The sequence below is a fragment of the Simochromis diagramma genome, unplaced genomic scaffold (genome assembly GCF_900408965.1).
Source record: "Simochromis diagramma unplaced genomic scaffold, fSimDia1.1 OVJJ01000321.1, whole genome shotgun sequence".
Classification (NCBI taxonomy): Eukaryota; Metazoa; Chordata; class Actinopteri; order Cichliformes; family Cichlidae; genus Simochromis; species Simochromis diagramma.
In genome coordinates, this window is record NW_024386772.1 from 2,818,701 (window position 1) to 2,841,374 (window position 22,674).

At 41.2% G+C, this 22,674-nt stretch overlaps 1 pseudogene; it reads left to right on the forward strand.

The window, feature by feature from the left end:
- The first annotated feature begins 1,984 nt into the window (after positions 1 to 1,984).
- Positions 1,985 to 21,555, forward strand: LOC120740275 (annotated as a pseudogene).
- The last annotated feature ends 1,119 nt before the right edge of the window (positions 21,556 to 22,674 follow it).

Consider the following 22,674-nt stretch of genomic DNA (forward strand, 5'->3'; position numbering starts at 1 on the left):
CAGTCAAGCTAATTGGTATGTGCCATCTGGCTTCAGAGGTAGATAGAGCTGGGTGTCATCTGCATAGCAGTGAACAACTATGCTGTCTTCTAATGCTACTGCCTAATGAGATGCATGTATAATGTAAACAGAATTGGTCCTAGAACAGGACCGTGTGGAACTCCATAATTTAGTGTAGTGTGTGAAGAAGATTCCCCATTTACATGATTAAATTGGAGTCTATTAGGTAGATATGACTCAAAACACTGCAGAGCAGTAATACATGCTCTAATCTCTGTAATAAAATATTATGGCCAAAAGTATTGAACACTGAGATCTAGCAGGAGAAGCACAGAGATGAGTCTACTTTGTTACTTCACTAATGCTGTTTCTGTACTTTGATGAATTCTGAAACCCGACTGAAACTCTTCAAATCAGAATTAGTTGTCAGTTAAACGTTTCTCAGTAAATTAGCCGAGCTTCTGTCCTGCTTCAACACACGATCTAACTAAAGTTATGTTTACAGCATTTATTTGACTCTTTAAGTTAAATTTATTGAGATCATAATCCAAGTTTCTCAAAGTTAAAATTGTAAGACTCAAGCAAATTAAGGAAATCTCAACATTATCCTGACTTTTCTGTGGGGAAGTCTGAATAGCACTGGATCCAAAGATAAAACAGTCAGCTAAGCTTCCAGTAAGTCCTGCCTTAACACTGCAGTCATATCCTATAAACGCAAACACACACATCTGCACTATATTATCTTTGGGGATGGAGACACATTAATAGACACTTGCTCAAAGGATTTTAAATGGATTTATGGTAAATCATGTTAGCCAGGACGCAGCTTCTCACTGATTCTGTGTCAGATGCACTAAAGCATCTCATCCCATGCAATACTCCATTAACTCTTCTAATGATTTTTTATTGAATTCAGAAATCCTGAAAATATACTCCTCCCTAAATGCTTAAAGTTATAACCTTAAGTAAAATATACTTAATAAATAAATGTTGTGCATTTAAAATATAAATTGAGGAAAGTAGATTATTTAAATGATATCATATCATCACCACAATAATCCAAGAAGACTAAACTTCCATATTTAGCTTTTCTTGTGTCATATCAGTTTGATAAAGTGTTCAGTGACTAACTGACACACCGTGTTAGTCTCATGATGGTTCTTAAAACGTCTGGGAGTTGTTGTAATTTCATGCGTTATTACACACTTTAAATTGACATTTGAGGGAGATAATTGTCTGCATTTCTATTTTTTTTTATAAGTAAAAGAGAACAAATACTTTCCTTTACTTGATGTTAAAACACTAGAGACTCAAGAGCTTTATTAATTAATCAATATGTTGGTTAATATGAATAAAAAGCAAATACCTATTGTTTTCTTTTAAATAAATGTGGTTAAATGCTCGATGCGCTAATGTTGCCCACCTATCCCAGCTGCCCCAATAGAGTGGTGTGTGTGACAGGCTCTGCTCTGCAGAGTTTTAGCGAAGCCCCAACAGAGCTAATCTTCCCTGATCCCAGAAAATTAGGCCTGCCATGTTGGGACAGTAAGCTTCCAAAGCTGTTGTCCATGCCATTCATTGCTTTTTAATGGAAAGTCTGAAGGATTACAATTGAAACAGTTTAAAAGTGACACAATACACCTATATATAGACAGTTTGAAGTACAAAATGGACATACTTGCTCATCCAAGGTGGCATGAGAGCCAGATCTCCAAATATAGGTGAAGCAGAACCCCCGACCATCTCTTATAAAAGCTGTCAAAGTCTGGTGAGGGTGTCTAGTCAGGTGTCTGTGGTGCACCATTGGAAAATTAACAACAGTACAGACAGTACAGTCATTTTTTATGATTTAAAGGCTCTAAAACTTCTGGGATTCAAGCATTCTTTGGAAATTCTGACTCAGGTAAGCAACATATTTTTTTAATTTCTCGTCATCTTCACTTTACTTTTAAACTCTTTTTTCATCCTTATCGCTCAGCTCAACAAAATGAGTGACACGGACATGGAAGTATTTGGGGTGGCCGCCCCATACCTGCGTAAATCTGAGCGGGAGAGAATTGCAGCTCAGAATGTGCCGTTTGATGCCAAAAGTGCCGTTTTTGTGCCTCACCCGAAGCAGGAGTATGTCGAGGGAAAAATCAGAAGCCAGGATGGCACTAAGGTCAATGTGGAGATTGAGGATGGAAAGGTGAAAGAGTCCAGCTATTATTTGACTATTTCTGACATCTTATATCTGTTTTTCTGTCTTTATCTGTCATTTTTTTTACAATGTATCTTTTTGAAATCGTACTTCAGGTTGTCACAGTGCATGTGGATGACATTCGGCCAATGAACCCACCCAAGTTTGACAAGATAGAGGACATGGCCCTGCTGACGCATCTGCACGAACCCGCCGTGCTTTTTAACCTCAAGAAACGCTACGCTGCCTGGATGATTTATGTAAGGACAACTGTGACTCACAATATCTTTAACTTTAATTCAATACCAACAGTCTGTATTCTGCTTTTTTTTTTCTTGTTAATTCAGACCTATTCTGGGCTCTTCTGTGTGACTGTGAACCCTTACAAGTGGCTGCCGGTCTACAACCCAGAGGTGGTGGCCGGGTACAGAGGAAAGAAACGCCAGGAGGCCCCCCCACACATCTTCTCCATCTCTGACAACGCTTACCAGTACATGCTTACAGGTCTGGCCCCATAGTATTGTTATTGGCATGACTAGCGTCATGTTTGTCTGCATTTTTTGAGTTATATTAACAGTTCAATTAAAATTGTGTATAGTTTTAGATAATTAAAAACATAATTGTTTCAAAAAGTTTGATGTACTATCCAATATTTACAAAATTCAAATTAAACATGCTAAAAAAATTAACAGCATAATGCAATGAAATGAAAAAGATCAATATTAAATAACCAAAATTACAGGCATATATGCACAAAAAGCAATACTCATACAGCTTTTAAGAAATACATAAAAAGTCCTGTTAACATGATTTTTTTCTTACCTTTTACCAGGTCCAACGTGTAATTACAATTTTGCACTGACGTAAACCAAAATAATTTGTATTTACTTATTTCTTTAGTTTTATTGTGAAAAACCAATATTAGTCCTGAGGTGAAAGGTGGTGTAAGCTGTGTCTGTGTCGTGCACAGTGGATAAATCTAATTATCAGAAGTGCGCGAGTTAATTATATTGTGAGAAAAAGTTATTTATCTTGTGCACACAGGATAACTAAATAGTAGAGCAACTTAATTAACACGCTTCTCCAACAACTGCAGATGAAAGCAGTCACCTTATAATAGAGACTTTAGTGATTCAGCTTTAGTTTCACTTCAAACATAAAACAGATAAACAGGAATCACTGACAGCTCAGGCTTCGTGTTACACAGTCCTCCACGATCTTCAGCATGTGAAGCAAACGGTGTGTATACAGAAGAACAGAAGAAGTTCTCATGCTTCTTACGACCTTCTCAGGTGGAACTACAGTCCTGTGCTAAAGTCTTGAGCCACCCCTTATTTCTTTAAATCGGGGATTTGGAACATCAGGCCTCTCAAGGGCCGGTGTCCTGCAGGTTTTAGATGTTACCCTGGATCGACACGCCTGAATCAAATGATGAGGGCCTCTGGAGAACTTCGGACATGTTGAGGAGGTAATTTAGCCGTTTAAATCAGCTGTGTTGGATCAAGGACACATCTAAAACCTGCAGGACTACAGCCCTCGAGGCCTGGAGTTGCTCACCCCTGATTTAACTGGTCAATGTTCAATGCCTTAAACCAGAGGTGGGGAATTCCAGGCCTCAAGGGCCGGAGTCCTGCAGGTTTTAGATCTCACCCTGGGTGAACACACCTGAATTAAACGATTAGTTCATTACCAGGCCTCTGGAGAAAACATGTTGAGGAAGTAATTAAGCCATTTAAATCAGCTGTGTTGGATCAAGGACATGTCTAGAACCTGTTTGGAAGGATTTGAAATTTTTTTAAAAATTTTATTTATTTATTTATTTATTTATTTATTTATATATTTTTTTTGAGCGTTGTTCCAGACCATACTCCATACCAGTTGGTGGCGGTAATGCACCTTTCAGTTATTTGCCAACTGCCAATACAAATGTAAGAAAGAAGAAGAAGAAGGACATGTCTAAAACCTGCAGGACCTGCAAACCTGGCACACACAAAACAAACAAACAAACAAAAAAAAATCTCTGAAAATGGTCAGGTACAAGGACTGGACTGAAAATGGGTGTAAACGCATCCAGTCTCCAAAGACAAACTGTGAAAGACCTTTAGAAAGCTAGGAGAACTGTTGCTGGCTCCTTGGAAGTAAGATATAAAGAAAAGAAGGCTGGCTGGCTCAAGAATTTTGCACAGATTTGTATGTTGCATGACTTGAAGCACTTTTTATCTCTCACTCATACATTCCTTTCCTAAATAGACGCACAGGGGACATAAAATATAGTAAAAATTAAAGTGAAATGAAACTCTATTTAAAGACTAAAAAAAGTTCAAAGCCTAAAACCCCACAAACGTGCATCAGCCCCTCAAACTCCGATATCATCCACTTTCTTTCTTCTCTTCAGATCGAGAGAATCAGTCTATCCTGATCACGTAAGTATGACTTTATTAGCTGTTTACTTTTCGTTCTGCATATATTTCATTCCCATCGTTTGTCTGATGTCACATTTTATCAGTGGAGAATCTGGTGCTGGGAAAACAGTCAACACAAAGCGAGTAATCCAGTACTTTGCAACAATCACAGCAATGGGAGAATCAAGCAAGAAGGAACAACCGGGCAGTAAAATGCAGGTTCAGTCCAATTAATTCATCTTCTAATTATCTAGAGATGAAACATGAGCAGAAAATTTGAAAGCTTTTACCTTAATTTAAATGAAAAGAACTTGAAATGTCTTTTTATTCTTCTGCAGGGGACTCTGGAGGATCAAATCATCCAGGCTAACCCTCTGCTGGAAGCTTTCGGGAACGCCAAGACTGTGAGGAATGACAACTCGTCTCGATTTGTGAGTTAAGACCAGCCGAGGCTGACATCATGCTATCATACTAAGAAAATTCAGCTGTTATAATGACAAAAAAACCCCAACTGATTATATCAGGTGATGTGAGCTTTAAGAATAACTTTTGTTTTGTTTTTTTCTTTAAATGTAGTTTATTTATCTTAGAGCTTGATTACCAGAGACGTCCAATGGTCAAAATAGTGTCCCAGCTCATATGTTAAACTTTTCCAGGGAAAATTCATCCGCATCCACTTCGGAACAAAGGGGAAGTTGGCATCAGCTGATATTGAAACTTGTAAGTGCCCATTTTAACAGTTAATAATAAAGATAATTAACTGCAGCTTTTCTGTCACGAATGTTGGGACAGACTTTATACAAAAGATGGGTTTAGCCACAGTGAAATTACCCTCTGGTTTAAGGCTTTGGCTTTCACTGTCTCCCCAAAGAATATGATAGGTGATCATTCACAGACATCTATGTTTTCCACACAGTGTACCCAGCTGCTCATCAGGAGTGTGACGGTGCAGAGGAGAGGTGATAGGAATGCCCTCCTCATCCAAAATCACTCAACGTCACAGCGAAATCAGAAGCACAGGAGACATTTTCTAAATCAACTCTACCTGCAGTAGACACCTGTCCAATCTAGCTGTATAAATTGCTCAGTTAGAAGCCTAAGTTGATTGAAAACTGATGAAAAATCTAGTAAAATTGAAATCATTTATTATAATAACATTAAGGTTTTGGCCTGATAACAGCAAAATGAACATCATGTAGTTTTAAATATGACTTGAAACCAGTGACTGACATCATAAGCTCACAATCAAGGTACTGAAGTCATACATCAAGTAATCATTAGACTCCTTCTCCCCATAGACTTCCATATAATCTGACTGCTTTCTGGAAGCAGAGAAGTCGCCCCCTGGTGGTCATTGGAAAGAATGCAGGATTAATGCGCCCTCATTGCCTTTATTTTTCAGACCTTTTTTTTTTTTTTTTTTTTTAATATATTTTGTTTTATGCCTGAGGTCAATTAATGAAGGTCTTCTTATACATTTTCGATCAAAATCTAAACTTTATAGCTGCAAAACGTCTGAGAGAGAGTGAGGCCTGAATGTGACTGTGACTGAATAATTGAAATAATTAATATTAATTAATATTCAAGTTTTGTGATTTGTGTTTTATTTCTGGTTATTGTCAGACCTTTTGGAAAAATCCAGAGTGACTTTCCAGCTGCTTGCAGAGAGGAGCTATCACATCTTCTATCAGATCTTGTCAAACAAGAAGCCTGATTTAATCGGTGAATATACCAATCAATGAGCTCTAAATGGTTGTGACACAGTTTCCATGGCGTCTGGTCCTGCACAGAGCTATGAGCTATTTTTCTGTGCCTCATTTCAGAGATGCTGCTGATAACCAGCAATCCTTATGATTACCCTTTTATCAGCCAGGGGGAAATCACTGTGCTGAGCATCAATGATGCAGAGGAGCTCATGGCCACAGATGTAAGTGCAAGATATGCACAGAAATGTGGAGTACAGGCTGAAGCCATGCACTTATTTACAGTATTTTTACTGATATATTTTGACATCAGATGAAAGACTTGAAATACCTGATTTTTGTTGGTTTTAAATTTTATTACTTAAATTATATGTGAAAATAATTATGCATAAATGTATTACTATTAATTTGAAAAATAAATCAATGCACAACATCAACATATCATTACATTTAAATGGTTAAAATCATGACATTGGCACTAAACTCAGAGAAGTTCCCATGTCTGTGTCTGTTCTTCAGAGAGCCATTGACATCCTGGGCTTCAGCACTGAGGAAAAGGTCGGCATCTACAAGCTGACGGGTGCCGTCATGCACAACGGGAACATGAAGTTCAAGCAGAAGCAGCGGGAGGAGCAGGCCGAGCCCGATGGCACTGAGGGTGAGACGTCTGAGGTGGTGCCTCCACCCTAATTTAAAACCAAAGCAGGCATCAGCGGGACAACTTTACAGCTTCACTGTGAATTTTGTTCCAACTTTTACTTTTGGGCCCCACAGCTGACCAAAACTAGGACCGCAATCTGCCTTTAACCAGGAAGAAAAAAGGTGGTTGGCGAGTGATTGCATTCAATGTTTTTTGCTGTCTGGGACCAGTTGCAAGTAGCTGCAGCCACCAACTGGTCACCAAGAAGTTTAGCTACACCACCTTCAACCAGCTTTGGCCGCCCCGTATGAAGCAACTTGTCTCAGTCCAACTGAACTGGCTGCAGTCAGTCTCAAGGTTTGCAATTAACCGTCATCCAATTAATAAACGCAGACTGCAAAGACCTAAATATTCAGTCAGTCTGTGCTCATGAGCACAACTCGGCTGCTCCATCAAATAATGAAACGCACATGGACTGTCTGATGCATGTAGCTGCCAACTTGATCCCCAAAACTGATAACAGTCTGACTCTTATTGCCATTTTATTGCTGTCTTGACAAGTTGACTTGACGTGGTCACTGCAGTCTCCAACCACTGTTTCCCCCAATGTGACTGTAGCCTTAGATTTCCACGTTATACCTCTGCTAAATACACTGAAACAGATGCATACGTGACACAGAGGGGCCTGTTTATGATTTTGCTCAGTTCAAAATAGTTTTAGTTGGTGAATCATCAGTTTCCACAAAGTGTTTCAGAGGTCTATGCATTTCCTGCTTTGAAAGCTTCATGTAGGCGTGATGTGACACTTGAATTTGCCCTCTTTGTTCAGAATAGGCCTTTGATCTCAGGCACTTCCACTTATTTCTTTCACTCTTATAATACTGCTTACTTTGCAATGTTCTGCATGAGGCACTGCCATATCTCGAGCAAATGAACAAGGCTGCTGTTTCCACCCGAGAGTCATCTGAACACAGCGCACAAAAAGTGAATTCGCTGAAATAGAGGTTATTTTTAAATTTTGCTTCATTTGTTTTTGATTCCTCATATTTTTATGATTATTATCAGTTTTGATGTGACATTTTGCTGACCTGCATTATCCATCTGTCTTGTTTCTTAACCATTTATCCAGGCTAAGGTCATAAGGGGCTGCAGCGAGTTTCATCTAAAATGCAGGGTACACTCTCCCACTGACCTTCCCCTCTGTGTTATCTCTCCTGCAGTGGCGGACAAAGTTGCCTATCTGATGGGTCTGAACTCTGCTGATTTGCTGAAAGCTCTGTGTTGCCCTCGAGTGAAGGTTGGGAATGAATATGTCACCAAAGGCCAGACTCCACAGCAGGTACATGATGTTTCCACAGCTAAAAACGCCCACTAACCACAGCCCATCTGTAAGCATCCAGTATTTTTAAACCTACTTTGAATCAGTACAGACAGAAAGCATTGCAAAACCTCCTTCAAACTGGAGTTGAACCAGCAACCTAACGATTCCTATTATTACACACCTACAGTCCGCTGTACAAGCTGAGCTATTAAAGGCAACACAATGTGAAAATGATGTCTGATTTTTCAGGTGAACAATGCTGTGGGCGCCTTATCGAAGGCCGTGTACGAGAAGCTGTTCCTCTGGATGGTCACGAGGATCAACCAGCAGCTCGACACCAAACTTCCCAGACAGCACTTCATTGGCGTCCTGGATATCGCAGGGTTTGAAATTTTTGAGGTGAAGGGGATTCCTGCAGAGATGAAAAAACATCAAATCCCTTTAAACATATTTCTGATTGTTTGATGGGTGAAACGTTTCTGTTTGACGCAGATAAACAGCCTGGAGCAGCTGTGCATCAACTTTACCAACGAGAAGCTCCAACAGTTTTTCAACCACCACATGTTTGTGCTGGAGCAGGAGGAATACAAAAAGGAAGGGATCGAGTGGGAGTTTATTGACTTTGGCATGGACTTGGCTGCGTGCATTGAGCTCATTGAGAAGGTTTGTTTGCTTTTTTGTTACCTTAAATATTCAAATCAAGAGTAGAAGACAGGAATGAAACACTAATCACCTTTTCCGCCTCTCAGCCAATGGGCATTTTCTCCATTCTGGAAGAGGAGTGTATGTTCCCGAAGGCCACAGACGGGTCTTTCAAAAACAAGCTGTACGACCAGCACTTGGGGAAGAACAGCATCTTTCAGAAGCCCAAACCATCCAAAGGAAAGACAGAGGCCCACTTCTCCCTCATGCACTACGCCGGCACCGTCGACTACAACATCAGCGGCTGGCTGGAAAAAAACAAGGACCCGCTGAACGACACCGTGGTGCAGCTTTACCAGAAAGCTTCCCTCAAACTGCTCTGCCAGCTCTTTGCCACGTATGCATCAGCTGATGGTATGCCAGCTCTTTAGACATCAAACACAGATGAGAGATTGAGATTAGATTAAGATTTCACCATTTATCTCATGTGGGGGTTTTTAGCTGCTGCTGATAGGAACAAGAAAAACTACAAGAAAAAGGGGTCCTCCTTCCAGACAGTTTCTGCACTCTTTAGGGTAAGACATAGTTATTATTTACCCGTAAATCCTTTTAAGTTTATTAAAATAAACTTACATGACACAGTTTTTCTGTATTAAGAACTGGAGCAGTAGTTATAGTTGTAATAGTTTCTTCTTTGTCCATCAAATATTGATAAAGAAATAATACAACTGGTTGATATTTGTGAGGAGGGACCACAAGCTTGAAAGCTCGTCTGGTCTTCTATACATTCCCTGAATAAATCATTTGTTTTTGTTGTTTTGCATAAATTTGTAAAAATGTAACATTTAAGGACACATAGAAGAAGACTCACCAGATAATAGATTTCAAGTCATTCCTCCTCCTTTTTTCGTCTGCTCCATTTAGAGGTCACCACAGCAGATCATCTCTGTTCACCTCACCATCTTCCTCCTTCACTGCATCCATGAATCTTCTCTGTGGTCTTCCTCTTCTGTCAGCTCCATCATCAACATCCACTAATCTTCTAATCCTGTCCATCCTGCTTATTCCTAATCAAGATCTGAACATCTTCAGCTCCACCTCCCGTCTTTTTGTCAGTGCCACCGTCTCTAAATCATTCATCACAGCAGGTCTCGCCACCATCTTTTAAACCTTTCTTTTCACTCTTGCTGCTCTCACAAAGGCACCCCTGACACTCGTCTCCACCCACCCTGCCTGTCCTCTCTTCCTTACCTGTTTCGTGCACTCTCCAGAGCTTTGACTCTACTTTCACTGCATCTTCACCTTTCCACATGTATTTTATCTTGTTTCTACTGACTCTCATTCCTCTTCTTTCCAGAGTTTACCTCCACCTCACCAGGCTCTCTGTCACTACAGATTAGTGGTCTGAAGTTTCCCAAATTCCCAGACAGCTCTAGATAAATGAGACTAATTAACTGCTCACGTTTGAACCATAAAATAGATTATAGCACAAAAATGAATAGAAAAACAAAAAGAAAGCCAAGAAGCTATAGTTTTGTTTTTTTTGACGAGCCATTGTGACATGAGACCTCAGTTCGTCCAATTTATTTATCTTGGATAAACTAGGGTTCCAAGAAATTAATAAAACAGTTCCTCGTGATAATGTTTATTTGGGAACTTGCCTCAGAGTTTTGCTCCTGCGTGAAAGAAATATCTGCTTTAATGCGTCACCTTAGCTACTGTCTTTATATTGAAATTAACTGAGTGTTAAAAGCAGTTTGACACTTTGTGAATCACACATTTGTGTTGTGTCAAGTTAACTGACAAAACTGTGTCTGTACAATAAATATTAATCTACTGCCAGCAGTTTATAAGCTCAACACAAAGAATTTTTGGAGTTTCTTTTTATCAGACATTAAAATATAAAGATGAAACATCTTACTTATTCAGAGAGTGTGGCTTATTATACTAATATTATAATAGCCTATCCCGGGAACTCTGTGATCCAGATTCAGTGACTTTTCGTGTTTCTCACTGACGAGCATCTGCATCTCTGCATTGCACTCACACAGTTTATGGAAGCAACCGGCCAACCAAGCTTGCTAACATTGTCTTACACTTGAGCGCTCCATCATGCGATCTAAAAATTGTCATATCTAGTAACAATGCTACAGTCAAAGCTCGAGAATAATGATTCCAAAGACCAGCGGGTAACATCTACTGTTAATGTGATTTCTGTGGTGCGGGTGTTATAATGGTATCAAATCACTTTTATTGTCACATCACATGTGCTGGTACACTGGTGCAGCACATGTTACCATCAGTCCATCTGACTGAAAGCATGATGTGTTGCAGGAGAACCTGAACAAACTAATGGCCAACCTCAGGTCAACACATCCACACTTTGTCAGATGCATCATCCCAAATGAGACCAAGATACCAGGTAAAACAAACAGGAATAGACAACAAATAAAGAAAAACATTTGAACTGAAGTTACCCTGTGGGGGAAAGTTACCTCTATCTGTTGTAGGAATCATGGATCACCATCTGGTCCTTCATCAGCTGCGATGTAACGGAGTGCTGGAAGGTATCCGGATCTGCAGGAAGGGATTCCCCAGCAGGATTCTGTATGGAGACTTCAGGCAAAGGTAACATGTAATTTGTTTGAAGAACTGCCTCGAGTTTTAGACTAAACCTCCACACGTGTGTGACAGATACAGGATTCTGAATGCCAGCGCGATCCCCGAGGGCCAGTTTATTGACAGCAAGAAGGCCTCCGAGAAGCTGCTGTCGTCCATTGACGTGGACCACACCCAGTATAGATTCGGATACACAAAGGTATGTTTAAAAAAAATATATATATTATATAATATTTCAGCTAAAATGATTTGAAATTGCTAGCAGGCAGCACAATGATGCCCCACAGAAGGTCCTGAGTTCAATTCCACCATCAGGCCGGGGCCTATCTGTGTTTGCGTGGGTTCTCTCTGGGTAATCCGGCTTCCTCCCACATTCCAAAGACATGCAGTTAGTGGGGTTAGGTTAATTGGAAACTCTAAATTGCCCATAGGTGCAAATGGTTGTCTGTCTCTGTGTGTTAGCCCTGCGACAGACTGGCAACCTGTCCAGGGTGTACCCCGCCTCTCGCCCTAAGACAGCTGGCTGGGCTCCAGCCCCCACGTCATCCTGACAAGGATACGCAGAAGAGAATGGATGGATAATTTGAAATTGAAGAGAAATCTTTCTCAACTTGCAGGTGTTTTTCAAAGCCGGCCTTTTGGGTCTTCTGGAGGAGATGCGGGATGAGCGTCTAGCTGTGCTGATGACTCGAATCCAGGCTGTAGCCAGAGGTTACGTCACCAGGCTGAGGTTAAAGGAGATGATGAAGAAAAGGTCTGGCACTTTTTTTTCTCTTTTGGATTAGTGGATGTAGAATTTATGGAAAATTAGGACAGAGAAAGTTAGATGGGATTGAACACAGGCTATTTCATAACTGCGTCCTTTATGGTAACAAAGGAGACTATTTCTTCTAAACTGTCATTAATTATGATTGTAATTGCAGTCGTGATCTTTGTCCCACATTAAAAATGCCAAGATAATTTCTCATTTTTACTCTGCTTCCCTTCATTTTTTTTCCCTTTCATTTTTTAAGCTACTCTGACATTGTAGCTAGTGAAAAAGTGAGGAATAACTTAGATAAACCTTAAAAAGATCAGATTTTCTCATCACCTTCACATCTGTAACAAATTCTTCATTGTTTTGCTTTTTCACTCTGTAGAGAGGCCGTTTACATCATCCAGTACAACATTCGTTCGTTCATGAATGTGAAGAACTGGCCTTGGATGAAGCTCTTCTTCAAGATAAAGCCTCTGTTACGAAGTGCAGAGGCTGAGAAGGAGATGCAGACCATGAAGGAGGAGTTTGCTCGACTCAGAGAGGAGTTGGCAAAGTCGGAGGCCAGGAGGAAGGAGCTGGAAGAGAAGATGGTCGTGCTCGTGCAGGAGAAGAACGACCTTTACCTTCAAATACAAGCAGTATGTAAACACTCAGCCCTGAGCGGGACAAAGTGGTCTGTTTGTATTGATTTTGTTCTGTCTGATTTGAAGATCAGATTAAATTAAAAGATGATCAATAATGAGGTAAGATAAGAACTAGTATAATTGATCACTGCAGGGAAACTGGAGGAAAACAAACTTAAAATAAGAAGAAAGCAAACCGACCATGATGTTAAACTTAAAGCAAATAATGCTTATAACAGCGTTACAACATATTAAGATTTAAGTCAAAGGTTTCTGGTGTTGGTGCACAGAAAAAGCCCACTGCTACTACTGTGGTAATCTCTATTAATGCAAGAACAAGTGATGTAAAGAAAATGCTGGTCTATCTTTTATTCAGACATGAAGGTCAGTCAGTACATGATTTATTTAAGTACTGTGAGTTCGCCTACGCAGGCTGTGATGCTCGAGGAAACGAAGAGCAAGATCTCTCTGCTGTGCAGAATAACGCCATTAGAATCACCATCCTCTGAAATTAGAGCTCATGTCAGCGCTTCCTAGAGTTCGAGCAGCTGTTGAAGGAAGCGTGAATGTTTCCTCCATGCTGTTAAGAAACCACTAAAGAGAAAAACGAGAAAAAGACCTGCTGGGAGCGACAGTGAATGGACAATGTGGTAACACGAGACTGACCCCTGTGCAGAAATAATCTTCAGTTTATTAAGGAAGTGTTAAATAAGAAGAAAATGACCTGACAGGATGTTAATCTGAGCACTTTGAAGAAACGAAATGTGGAGGGACTGCACAAACACATCACTGGAACATTTCTGTGGCCTGATTATTGACTGCCAGCTGCTTCCATATAACTTTCTGAGGGAACTCATTGTTGATTTGAATCAACACACAGTTTGGATCTGACTCAGAGCTCATCCAGATCACTGTGACTGAGCATTTTGATTGCATCCTGATCACTTCCTGAACATACGTCTGAACACTTCCTCTAACGTCTGCTTCAGCTCCGCCGACATGAAGACAAAGGAAATAGCTTGTAGTATTCATTAAAAGTTTTCTTTATACCATCACAGAGAAAGGGAAATGGTCGGCTTCTGCACCGTCAGCAGGCAGCTCAGCTATCCTTAAAGGAAAATAGAAGATTCCAAACAAATCCCTGTGCAAAAACATGAAATATGAATATGTGTCCAAACTTCAGAAAAAGAATAACTATTAACCCGAGGTTAAATTAAAAATTTACTGCACTATAACAGTCATTGTGTCCCGGTTCCTCAGGAGAGGGAGAACCTGTGCGATGCTGAGGAAAGGTGTGAAGGCTTGATAAAGAGCAAGATCCACCTGGAAGCCAAAGCCAAAGAATTCTCCGAGAGGCTGGAGGAAGAGGAGGAGATCAACGCTGAAATCACCGCCCAGAAGAGGAAACTGGAGGACGAATGTTCCGAGCTCAAACGGGACATAGACGACCTGGAACTTACCATCGCCAAAGTGGAGAAGGAGAAATATGCCACTGAAAATAAGGTGCCTCTGATGATTTCTGTTGTCTGAACTTTTAAAGCTTTTGTTTTTAACAAAGTCCCCTCCTTAGGTTAAGAATTTGATCGAGGAGTTAACGACTCTTGAGGAAAACCTGTTGAAGTCCTCAAAGGAGACGAAAGCTTTGCAGGAGGTGCACCAGCAGACTTTAGACGACCTCCAGGCAGAGGAGGACAGAGTCAGTTCTCTAATAAAGACAAAGACTAAGCTGGAGCAACAAATTGATGATGTAAGTATAAAAGGCTCAGTGCTTCTTAAGATGAAGCCATCACGTAAACTTGTAATGTTAGCTGCAGACTTAGTGATTGATGTAAACATCCTGCAGTTGGAGGGGCTGGTGGAGCAGGAGAAGAAGTTGCGTGCCGACTTGGAGAGATCCAGAAGGAAACTGGAGGGAGATCTGAAGCTGTCCCAGGAAACCATCATGGACCTGGAGAATGAAAAGCTGCAGGCGGAGGAACAACTGAAAAAGTGAGTTAATAAATAGATTACTAAAAAAAAGATTTCGCCAAGCAATGAATCCGAGCTTTTACCTCCTAAACTCAAGAACATCCTGTTCAGCAGTGTCCGTCCAGACAAAAGCTTTTTATTCCTTTTTATCTGAAGCTGACCTTTTGCTGTTTTACCTCCTAAACCACAGAGTGAATCCACATCCAACTATCCCTGTTTCCTGTTTGAAATGTCAGCTAATCACACCACCTTGTTGTATTGAGCCCACACAGCAGGTAGCAAAGCAGCCGATGTAATAATGAACAAAAAGTGCTTTTCAATACAAGCAGGAAGAGTTCAAAAGGACAAAAATCCAGACAATCGACAAGATCATAGAATCGTCACAGAGGCACAAAGTGAAGGAAAACACACACAGGTGGAAACAACAGGACTTTATGGCAACACAACAAGGTTTAAATACTAATAAAATAATAATAAAAAAAACTAATAGCAATACTCTTTAAATTTTCATTAAATTACATTAATATTCAGCACCATCCCACACTGAAAAAACAACATGGGAATGATGGCTCCATCCATCCTTTAGTGAAACTTTGATCTTATAAATGGAGTTAAATATTATCTGAACCTGAAATCATTCTCTTCTCAGGAAGGACTTTGAAATCAGCAGCCTGCAGAGCAAAGTTGACGACGAACAAGCTCTTAGCACTCAGCTTCAAAAGGAGATTAAAGAGCTTCAGGTGTTTATGTAATTGTAGCAGTCTCAAAGTATCGAGCACTTGACGTTCAGCGTTATGATACCAGTTTCATGCGTTCAAATTGTAGGCTCGCACTGAAGAACTGGAAGAGGAAATCGAAGCTGAGCGTGCAGCTCGGGCCAAAGTGGAGAAGCAGAGGTCTGACGTGTCCAGAGAGCTGGAGGAGATCACCGAGAGGCTGGAAGAGGCCGGAGGAGCCTCCGCCGCTCAGGCCGAGCTCAACAAGAAGCGCGAGGCTGAGATTCAGAGACTGCGCCACGAACTGGAAGAGTCCACCCTGCAGCATGAATCCATCGCTGTTGCTTTACGCAAGAAGCAGGCGGACAGCGTTGTGGAGCTCGGCGATCAGATAGAAAACCTTCAAAGGGTCAAGCAGAAACTGGAGAAAGAAAAGAGCGAGATGAAGATGGAAATCGATGACATGGCAAGGAGTATGGAGACTGTTCTGAAAAGCAAGGTAAACATCTGTCTGCAGAGGGGACTTTTTTTCTGAAATCTTCTCTTCTATTATAACCAGAGCTCTATGTTTCAGGCTAACGTGGAGAAACAGTGCAGGAGCCTTGAAGATCAAATGAATGAATACAAGACCAAAGCAGATGAAGCCCAGAGGTGTCTTAGTGATTACACTACCCTGAGTGCTCGACTGCAGACAGAAAATGGTAGGTTTTTAATTAAAAAAGGATAAAAGGAACATTTTAGATGCTCAGATACGTGAGTTTTTATTCTTTTTGTCCTGGACAGGTGAACTTACCCGTCTGCTGGAAGAAAAAGAGTCCATTCTGTTCCAGGTGAACAGAGGGAAGACTGCAGCCGGTCACAAAATTGAAGAGATGAAGAGGCTTTTGGATGAAGAAATCAAGGTCTGAAAGGCACAACAAAGATTGATATCTAGTCACAGCAAGGATTTAGAGTTCTTACTAATCTCTTGTGAACGGATGAGAAATTCAATCTCAAAACCATCAGCTATGATGATTTAGCAGTTTATTAGCTTTTTTTTCATATCTATCTGCATTAGGAAACAATGACTGGCTGAACTGGATGTTTTGGCCACAGACATCAAAGATTTTTAGGAATCTTTTAGTTCATTGGAGCCAAACCATGTGACCGTAAATAAACGTTTGATGCATGCAGACTAATTTTGCAGTCCATGACTGCAATACCTCGACTGACTCTTTCCAAGACAGGTCAGTAATTTATCAGACATTTATCACTGTCTTCTCTGTGTACAATACAAAAAGCTGTAAAGCTGTGATTAACATATTTGTCAAACATGTAAAAGCCAGAAGAAAAAAAACAAATAAGTTTATTAATATATTCAGAATGTGTAAAGAAGGTGCATTTTTACATTTAGGCCGAAGGGGGCAGTATATTCTGAATTATAAGAAATAGCCATGATTGATCTGAATGATTTTTAATGACCAGCAGGGGGCGACTCCTCGTGGCAGGAAGAAATATGAACATTGCCAAACATGGAAAAATACAGTTCAGTCTTAGTTTTATAAAAAAAAAAAAGAAAATTCAGAAACTTGTGAACAGAGATGAAAAAAATATAATTTAGTGAGAGTTTAATACTATTCACTCGTATTGGCTGCAGTGAGCCTGTTTTTGACTGCAGAGCTGTGGCGGGGCGTGGTCTGGGGCGTGGCTGCAGGGGAGGCGGACAAACCTGAGCAGCATCTGCAATCTTGCCTTGCCGGCTTGAAACAGAATGAACTAGGTCCTGTTGTTGTTGTTGATGTGTGTAGGCTGTAGATGAAAAGAAGTGTACTGAAGAGTGCAAACATGTGGTTCAGTGTCTCGTGCCCCAATCCTGGGTTTCGGCACCACTGTAGTCGATGCACGACAGACCCGACCACATGTTCACACTTTTCAGTACACTTCTTTATTGCAGCTGTCGACTTATACACGCGCCTGCAGCTTTTCAGCGGATGCGCATATTTGCACCCCCACCAGTCAGAACTCTGCACCCCACCAGTGGGGTGCACCACACACTTTGAGAAGCACTGGTTTAGAGTAAAATCTAGCAGCTGTTCTGTCACATTATTGTGTTGCCAACTTTGTGAGATCTTTGTGAGTGACTTCATAATTGGATCTGAGAAAAAACAGAATCTGAAGTCAGCTTGATAAAGCTTCACAGCCAGTTTCCGCTCCTCGTTTTGTTGTTTCTGTCTTGCTGTTTCTCACGGCTCCTTTCAGAGAGAAACCTTTAAAAAGCATCTGTACCGCACCTGCTCAGGATGAAAAATAGAGCCATGTTAGAGATTAGCTGGTGAACATTTAGCAGCTAGAGTCGGGAGACCAAAATCAGACTTCAAAGGCATTCAAATGTTGCTCCATAAATATTAAATGTAAAAGTTGCCTGCAGTCATGACTCAGTGTGATTCACAGCTGTAGTCACAGCTTGTTCCTTCTGTTCCCAGAGGGCAAAAAAATTTGTTACTGCATCTCGGTGAAGCAGTTTTAAAAGGCATGAAGCAGTTTTTTTGTGTACGTTTTTAAATTTCTTTAGGCAAAAAACACCTTGGCTCACAGTTTGCAGTCATCTCGTCACGACTGCGAGCTCTTAAGAGAGCAGTACGAGGAGGAGCAAGAGGCCAAAGCTGAGCTGCAGCGCTGCCTGTCCAAGGTGAACAGTGACGTGGCTCAGTGGAGACATAAATACGAGACAGACACCATCCAGCGCACCGAGGAGCTCGAGGAGGCAAAGTAAAAAACCTCACAGTGTGTATCTCGGGTCAGCGCTGATGGGCTTCTTCTGCTTTAACGCAGTTTATGTTCGGTTCAAAGGAAGAAGCTGGTCCAGCGGCTGCAGGAGTCCGAGGAGATGACAGAGGCAGCAAATGTCAAGTGTGCATCGCTGGAGAAGACCAAGCAGAGGCTGCAGGCAGAGTTCGAGGATCTCATGGTTGAGCTAGAAAGGTCAAACGCAGCAAATGCCACCTTAGACAAGAAACAGAAGAATTTCGACAAGGTGGGTCTTTCTGTTTTGAAACATGTCCTCATTTGTATCATCATAAGGCTACACTGATTACATGTGCTGCTTCCTGCCAGGTTTTGGCTGAGTGGAAACAGAAGTATGAGGAGAGTCAATCAGATCTGGAAGTCTCCCAGAGAGAGTCCAGAGCGCTGAACACAGAACTCTTCAAGCTGAAAAATTCATACGAAGAAGTCTTGGATCACCTTGAGAGCATGAAAAGAGACAATAAAAATCTTCAACGTAAGGCTTCTGCAGGAAATAAATTGCTGTTTGGATTCTGAGAGGCTGCAGTCAATGTTTTACATAAAGTGTGTTGATGTGTCTTTTAGAGGAAATCACAGATATCACCGAGCAAGTTGGACAGTCCACCAAAATGCTCCGTGAGCTGGAAAAAGCCACAAAGTACATGCCGAACAAGAGAAGAGAGACACCCAGGCAGCTCTCGAGGAAGCTGAGGTATTTTTTCGCCCCAACAAACTTTAAGATTTTATAAAATAACAACAACACTAATTGCTGTTTTCTCTCTCTGAAGTCTTCCTTGGAACAAGAGGAGGCCAAAATCCTGCAACTTGAGCTGGAGCTGAACCAGATCAAGTCAGAGGTGGAGAGGAAGGTGGCGGAGAAAGACGAAGAAATCGACCAGCTTAAAAGGAATTACCAGAGAACGGTGGAATATCTGCAGATCACGCTGGATGCAGAGACGCGCAGCAGGAACGACGCTGTCCGGATGAAGAAAAAGATGGAAGGGGATCTAAACGAGATGGAAATACAGCTGGGTCACGCCAACAGGCAGGCAGCCGAGGCAACCAAACAACTGAGAAATCTGCAGACTCAGCTGAAGGTGCGTGGGAACTTTTTCTGTTCTGGTTAAAAATTCTGGGATGATGTTTAAAATTCCAGAACTACTGCCTCCATCCTCAGGACACCCAGGTCCATCTGGATGAAGCCCTCCAACGTCAGGAGGACCTAAAAGAGGAGCTAGCTATCATAGAACGCCGCAACAACCTTATGATGGCGGAGAACGAGGAGCTGAGGGCGTCGCTGGAGCAGTGCGACAGAAGTCGAAAGCTCGCTGAGCAGGAGCTGATGGAGGTCAGCGAGCGTGTTCAGCTGCTGCACAATCAGGTGAGAGCGCAAAATATAGAGTCCATTTTTTAGTGTATTTTTTTGTGTAATTTTTTAGAGAACTGGACTTAATCAATAGTAAAAATAACTTTTATTTGCAGTCTTTCTGTGTATAAAATAGTTGAAAATAAGCTCTATTTAAACCAACTGCCCAATAAAATCTGGTTTTATATCAGCGCTGTGTAACAAACACACGAAACATCGGCAGTTTGATTTAGGAAATTATGGATCGAACTACCTCCTCTGTGTTTTACAGATGATGCGTTAAAGTTCAGATTTTCAGCTACTTTTCTCTTCATTTCTCTCTTTAATTTTGACACTTTCACTAATGTAAGGGACCCAAAGACTTCTTTCAATGTCATATTTCAATGTTGTTTAATGACCAGAACACCAGTCTCGTGAACTCTAAGAGGAAAATGGAAGCTGATTTGGCTCAGCTGCAGTCGGAGATGGAGGAGACCGCGCAAGAGGCGAGGAGCGCAGACGAGAAGGCCAAGAAAGCCATCACGGATGTCAGTCTCCTCCTCAAATCAATTAACTGCGCTGTCACTTGAATGAGGGCTGCTGGACTTTGAGGCTGGATTAAAATTTCACAGTTCACATTTGCATGCAGGCTGCCATGATGGCTGAGGAGCTGAAGAAGGAGCAGGACACCAGCGCTCACTTGGAGAGGATGAAAAAGAACCTGGAGGCCACGGTGAAAGACCTGCAGCAGCGTCTGGATGAGGCCGAGCAGGTGGCACTTAAAGGAGGGAAGAAGGAGATTCAGAAGCTGGAAGCCAAAGTACGATCTGACAGAGAGCAACGACACATGCCGAGAAATTAAGGCTCAAATCTAAACTAAATATATTTCTATTAAGGTCCGTGAGCTGGAAAATGAGTTGGAGGCAGAACAGAAACACAGTGGAGAGGCCGCGAAAGGTGTGAGGAAATATGAAAGGAGGATTAAAGAGCTCACTTATCAGGTAACAAGTCCGTTACGTAACAAAGCAAATTTCACAAGCTGCTCAGAGAAGGAGAGAAAATGTTCAAAGAGATGTGAGAGAAGCACTTCTGTTTGATTTCAGGGTGAGGAGGAGAAGAAGAACTCGGCGAGGCTGCAGGATCTGGTCAACAAGCTGCAGCTCAAAGTGAAAGCATATAAGCGGCAGTGTGAGGAGGCGGTGAGAGAAAATCCTTAAACACTGTGAGAAATGCAGGCGTGTTATGTAGACAAAACTCTTCTTTACTGTGGCTCTCTGAAACACAGGAGGAACAAAGCAGCATCCATTTGGCTAAGTTTCGGAAAGCGCAACATGAACTGGAGGAGGCAGAGGAGCGAGCTGATGTCGCAGAGTCCCAGCTGAATAAATTAAGAGCGAGGAGTCGTGACGTTGCTGGTAAAGGGGAATCGAAGTCTTAGGAAATAGAAATCATCAACTTCCAAAAAGCCCCCTGAACAAATGGTTGTTTTCAGCTTTGTGACAGTGCATCGTTGCATTTTTTTGTATTACTTTGAAGTGTTTTTATTGGGATTAAGAATCAACTTTTACATTTATCTGAACAAAAAAAAAAGAACAAATTAGTTCTGCAAAATCTTATGATACAAATAAGCTGAAGTCAAAAAGTCAATTTTTCACGGGAATGTTTGTAGCTGAGTGAAGTGACCTGAAAGTATGTGCGTGGGAGCAATAATATGAGCTGGAACAGTTCTCCAGTGTTTTCAGAGAGGATACACTGGACCACATATTACGAAAGGAAAGGTGGTAAAGCATCTGGTCAGACATGCTTACAAAATGTGTTTTCCATTTCACACCATAACCTCTTGATGTGTTTTGAACCTTTGCTGACAGACTGATAAACCCGCTGACGGTTATGCTGCTGTGATAAAATCAGCTTCTTATGAAGTTGTTTATTTAAAAATAAAGATTATGAGACATTAAGTTTCTGTTAGTGCTGTCTGCTGCTGTTTTTAAAATCATAATGACTTAATTTGAGCTCAGTCATAGAAGGCCTTAATAAAAGCAGGAGTCACACTGGATCGGCTCTCCGGCAGGAGCAGAAAATACAAATGAACAGAACAAACACTTCAGTTCAGTTTACAAAATTATTATTATTTTTTTATTTAAAAATTACAATCTTGGAAATGAAGTAATATTTATCACTGATGGTTCTGTCTTTTATGATCTGCATGTGATAACACCGAGCACATGGTATTTGAAATGAGCTCTTTACGGTCTGTCGTCGGGTAGCTGTAGTTTGAGCTCAGCAAACACACGTGTCGACATCTGTCGTGGCATTAAAGCCGTTCTCTTGGTTCTCGTTTCCCGAGTCCTCATTAAGTGCTTTCATGCTGTGGGTAGGAAAGAAATACACAGTCCATAAGTTTTTAACAGTGTACCTTAAATCAAATAATAACTGCAGTTTTTCAGTGAGAAGAAAAACCAGGATGTTTAATACTTCTGCGCTCTCTCGGGCCACTTGGTATTCCTGAACTGGACAGTACATTCCTGGATGTGGACTGTTTGAGTGAACAGTTACTAATTGCGAATTAAACACTTGGAATCATCTCTGTATTTTTGTTTGTTTGTTTGTTTTTAAATCTGCTTCATCTGGCCAAGAAATGGCTAATATTATTTTACAAATGGTTGCAATTCCAAAACAATTAATGCAACACTCCTGTTGAATTGCGTTAAAGTGGACTATCTTCAATCAGATCTCACTCTAATATCTGCAGTACAGTGTCACTTCCTGTTCCTGTTAAAAAGCACGTGGTGTTTTGTGTAACTCAGGGGTGTCCAACTCCAGGCCTCAAGGGCCGAATTACCTCCTCAGCATGTCCTGAGGTTCTCCAGAGGCCTGGTAATGAGCTAATCGTTTAATTCAGGTGTGCTGACCCAGGGTGACATCCAACACCTGCAGGACACCGGACCTTGAGGCCTGGAGTTGGACACCCCTGGTGTAGCTTATCTGTGTAGCCC